Genomic DNA, 5,585 nt, shown 5'->3' with positions numbered 1-5,585 from the left:
AAGGGAGGGGTCCGTTCAGAGGGGAAGCCTGGTGGGGGGTGGAGGGGTCAGAGCCGGAGAAGAGAGTGTATTGGGGAGGGTGGTGACGGGGTGAGGAGGGTAGGCAGCCTGGTGCAGTGAGTCAGAGCCCAAAGACGGCAAGGTGTCCACATGAGGGGAGCAGCTTGGCACGGGTGGTCCGTCAGAGCCCAAGCAGAGAAGAAAGGTGCATAGTTCATGTCCCAAACACAGTGAGGAGGGAGGACATTCACACAGGGGTAAGGCTTGGGGCCTGGTGTCAAAGCAGGATGAGAAGAGCGCTCAGGTCAGAAATGGGAGTGACCCAGTGAGGAGAGTCAGAGACCACACGGGGTAAAGTGTCCTTGTCTGTGGGTGGCTCAGAGTGGGATGTCAGCAGTAGGCAGGGTGAGGAGGCACCCCCGCAGAGAAGTGGTCCACTGTTGAATGCTGGAGCCCAGGTGTGGAGGGTATCCATATGTGAGGGCAGCCCAGAACGAGTTGTGAGAGACCAAACAGGGTGGGAAGGATGTCCACACATGGGGTAAGGCACAGCACTGGCTGTTCGAGTGGGATAAGGGGGTCATCGATGATAAAAGCAGCCTGATATGAAGTATCAGAGCCTGAGTGGGGTTACAGGGTACCCAGGTGGGAGAAAGGCAGCTGTGATGATGAGATAGGTGACATACTGGGAGACTGATCAAACAATCTAAATATATTAATGAGATCCAGTCTTTCACTGTCCGAGAAGAGAGGAAACTCATAGTGTTAGAATTGGAGGTATCAATTCAGTATGAAGTCGGGGATTTCCACATAGAGACAGATGTGGAAGTTTAGATATGAGTGTGTGTGTACCAGTCAGAATGGCCATCATCAAAAAATCTACAAACAGTAAATGCTGGAGAGGGTGTGGAGAAAAGGGAACACTCCTGCACTGCTGGTGGGAATGTGAATTGGTACAGCCACTATGGAGAACAGTATGGAGGTTCCTTAAAAAACTACAAATAGAACTACCATATGACCCAGCAATCCCACTACTGGGCATATACTCTGAGAAAACCATAATTCAAAAAGAGTCATGTACCAAAATGTTCATTGCAGCTCTATTTACAATAGCCCGGAGATGGAAACAACCTAAGTGCCCATCATCGGATGAATGGATAAAGAAGATGTGGCACACGTATACAATGGAATATTACTCAGCCATAAAAAGAAACGAAATTGAGCTATTTGTAATGAGGTGGATAGACCTAGAGTCTGTCATACAGAGTGAAGTAAGTCAGAAAGAGAAAGACAAATACCGTATGCTAACACATATATATGGAATTTAAGGAAAAAAAATGTCATGAAGAACCTAGGGGTAAGACAGGAATAAAGACACAGACCTACTGGAGAACGGACTTGAGGATATGGGGAGAGGGAAGGGTGAGCTGTGACAAAGCGAGAGAGAGGCATGGACATATATACACTACAAAACGTAAGGTAGATAGCTAGTGGGAAGCAGCCACACAGCACAGGGAGATCAGCTAGGTGCTTTGTGACCAGCTAGAGGGGTGGGATAGGGAGGGTGGGAGGGAGGAAGATGCAAGAGGGAAGAGATATGGGAACATATGTATATGTATAACTGATTCACTTTGTTATAAAGCAGAAACTAACACACCATTGTAAAGCAATTATACCCCAATAAAGATGTTAAAAAAAATTTAAAACAAAAAATTAAAAGAAGTGTGTGTGTGTGTATACACACACTAGATTTGTCCACTGAAAGGGCCTGGGACTGGTACATTCCCCAAAGCAACAAGTACAACTCATGCCCAAATCTTGGCTTCTAAGTATCACTCTCCACTAAAAGGGCTCTTTGGAGAAATGGCCAATTCCTGGGTTGGGGAAGGGAAAGTTCAAGACGAGTCTAGAACATCCTGTAGCAAAAAAGTAAAAAGGGCTCAAATAGTGAAGATTTGTCAATAGGCCACAGAAGCCAGCTTGCCACTGGCCAAATTAGGGACTATTTGAGCATCAGAATAAATTATGATAATAATGGGCAATAAAGTATGGTCCCTGGGCCGGTAACAACAGCATCGCCTGGAAACTTGTTAGAAATGCAAATTCTTGAGTCCCACTCCAGACCTACAGAATCAGGAACTCTGGAGACAGGGCCCAGCAGTCGATGTTTTAATAAGCCCTCCATAGGATTCTCATGCACACTCAAGTTTGAGAACCACTGAAGTAGGAAACCATGAGTCCATAAAAGAAATAAATGAAAGTTTGACGAGGAATACAGTATCTATATGATAGATCTTCAAGTACCCTAATGTGACATATTGAAATTGAGCACCACCTGATAAGATGTGATGATGTTTATGAAGTAAAAAGTTTGCCAAAGTAACTCTGGAATTTTCGTTTCTTCAAGTCATTAGGATATTCCTATAAGAAAGCATGATCTAGGGACTTCCCTGTTGGTCCAATGGAGTAGGATGCTGCACTCCCAATGCAGGGGGCCCGGGTTCGATCCCTGGTCAGGGAACTAGATCCCACATGCATGCCGCAACTAAAAAGGATCCCACATGCTGCAGTGAAGATCCCGCGTGCCACAACTAAGACCCGGCGCAGCCTAAATAAATAAATAAATAAAGCATGATCTATATACAAAAATCTAGACTTTACAATTTTACCCTATTACTTTTGTAACAGTTTGTCTTAAGTCAGAATAGTTTGAGTCATTCTTTCTGACAGTAACTTGGACTTCAAAGCAAAATTATATGAAGTCAGCTGCCAGCAACAATAAACCATGTCTTCAGCATAAGAAAGAATGTTTTCTGAGCCTGCCTGCAGTATATCCAATAGTTTTACCCTACTGACTTGAAAGAAAAGGCTAATGCAAACATATTGCCGTTTTACTTGACTGGAAATTCGCTAAAGAATTCTAATGAATTATCTAATTCATTAGGAAATAGCTCCCAACTCTAATTCTGGAGGAAATATTAAGGATATGTTCTGCGTATCAATAACCAAGAGTCCTCATCACACTCAAGAGTTAGAAGGAAACATAGGAGTAAATCTTCATGATCTTGAGTTAGGCATTATCTACTGTCTTAGATATGACACTACAAGCACAATCAACAAAAGAAAGAACTGATAAACTGGACTTCATCAAAATTAAACTTTTGTGCTTCAAACAAATACCATCAAGAAAGTGAAAAGACGATTCACAGAACGAGGGAAAATATTTGCAAATCAATTACCTGATAAAGTCTTATATCCAGATTATATAAAGAACTCTTACAACTCAACGACAAAAAAGAAAAACCACCTAATTTAAAAGTCAGCAAAGGATCATTAACAGACACATCACCAAAAAAGACATGCAAATGACCAATAAGCACATGAAAAGGTCATCAACGTCATTAGCCATTAGGAAAATACAAATCAAAACCATGGGATACTTCACAAGCTATAATCAAAGGCAATAAGTGTTGGGGAAGATGTGGAGAAATTGGCTACATTGATGATGGAAAGTAAAATGGTACAGCCACTTTGGAAAACAGTTTGGCAGCTCCTCAAAAGGTTAAACATTGAGGTAACATATAAGCCACTGCTCCATTTCTAGGTACGTACTCAAAAGAAATAAAAACATGTCTACACAAAAACCTGTACACAAATGTCTGTCACAAGATTATTCACAATAGCCCAAAAGTGGAAACAACCCAAATGTCAACTGATAAATCAATAAAATGTAGGTCATCCATACAATATTAATTGGCAACAAAAAGGAGTAAGTACTCATGCATGATAACATGAATCTTAAAAACATACTAAGTGAAAAAAACTAGGTCACCAAAGACCACATAATGTATGACTTCATTTGTCAAATGTCCAGATAAGGCAAATCTATAGACAGAAAGTAGATTAGTGGTTGCCTAGGGCTAGGGGATTGGGGAGTGATTGCTAATGAGTGCAGGGCTACTTTTGAAGTGATGAAAATGTTTTGGAAACAGTGGTGATGGTTTCAAGAATATACCAAAGCCACTGTATAACTTTATCTTATTTTCTTAATTGTATACCTTAAATGGGTGAACTGTATGGTAAGTGAATTATATCTCAATAAAGCTAAAAATAAAGAAGAGTAAAGCATGTTATTTCTTCTAAACATTAAGCTGACAGGAGCAAAATCTGTTTAAAGTGATACTGACTACTCCTTTTCTTGATAAACTGTTAGATAATACCATCAAGGCTTTACAGCAATAACGTAATTAAATATAACAATGGTTCGGATGGTGAAGATAATGTTAGCAATATTATCAACCAACTTCCTCAACCTTTTAGTACTGACCAATTAAAAAGATAGGATTATCAAGCCAAGCAATTCTACCTTTGCCGATTTCTGTTTTTGCCAAATACTACATTTAGAGTGGATGCAAAGAGCGATACTGTTAGTTAAATGGCTTAAAATTCTACTTTCTAGAGTTGAAATTTGGTATACTAAGTGTACTGTTGCAAAAAAAATTTTCAATTACTTCAGATGCCAAATACAAAGTAATTTTTAAGAAGTTTACTTTAAGAGAATGCCACTGATAATAACCTTTATAGAAATGACCCTTAAAAAGTTTAAAACAACCAACACCAATATTATGAAGCCTAACATAACAGATAATAAATGTTGAATGAACTGAAAATAATTTAGCTTTTAAATTAAAACTTTAAAGTTACTATCAATAAAATAAAGTTTCATGTATTTTCATCCTAGACTTTACTATTTAATTTTATCTTCTAAAATGTATAGCAATCATGTGGATTTGTAGATAATTGCTACTACACTGTATAAAGCTACAACATGTATTTGAGAACAAGTTAGCACATCCAAGAGAAAGATTACAGCTCAAGTACATTTTTGAATGTTTCAAAAATCAGAAGTATACAATTCAATACTACCCATTTATAAGAATTTCAGGGACTTCCCAGTACAGTGGTTAAGACTCTGTGCTTCCACTGCAGGGGGCACAGGTTCGATCCCTGGTTGGGGAACTAAGATCTCACATGCTGCATGCAGTGCGGCCAAAAAAGAAAAAAATTTCAGCATAAAAGTGACAAAGATATATAAACAAATGACTTTATATAAAACTGGCCATTGTATGCACTTGACCCAAAGGCATGAATTCCTGTGTTAAGGTGTATGTATTCAATTTAATATTTTTCCTTGGCATCTACAAATTTTTGCTTCCTTTATGCCAATAGTTATCAATTTGGTTAATGTACTGGGGATCCAGTACAGTCCAAGTAAATTTCATTCAAGAGAACAGCATGAGAAACTGGCACCAAAATCATTTCGGGTTTATATATAAGTAAGATTTATAAAAGCTCTAGAAATTACAGAAAAAAATTCTGGAAGAAAACACAGCTTGGACTCTATTTGCAGGTAAACTCCATGAAAAGGAGGCAATTTCTGTTCACTGCTCTACTCCTAGTGCCTAGAACAATGCCTGGCGCATAGAAGGCACTCACAGCTGCTGAAATGAGGTAAAATACGCATAACATCTCCATTAACCTTAGCAAGGGGTAAAAAATCGTCAAGTCACAATATGCACAGAAGG

This window comes from Lagenorhynchus albirostris, chromosome 17 (assembly GCF_949774975.1).
Source record: "Lagenorhynchus albirostris chromosome 17, mLagAlb1.1, whole genome shotgun sequence".
NCBI lineage: Eukaryota > Metazoa > Chordata > Mammalia > Artiodactyla > Delphinidae > Lagenorhynchus > Lagenorhynchus albirostris.
Note: the sequence above shows the minus strand (reverse complement) of the source record.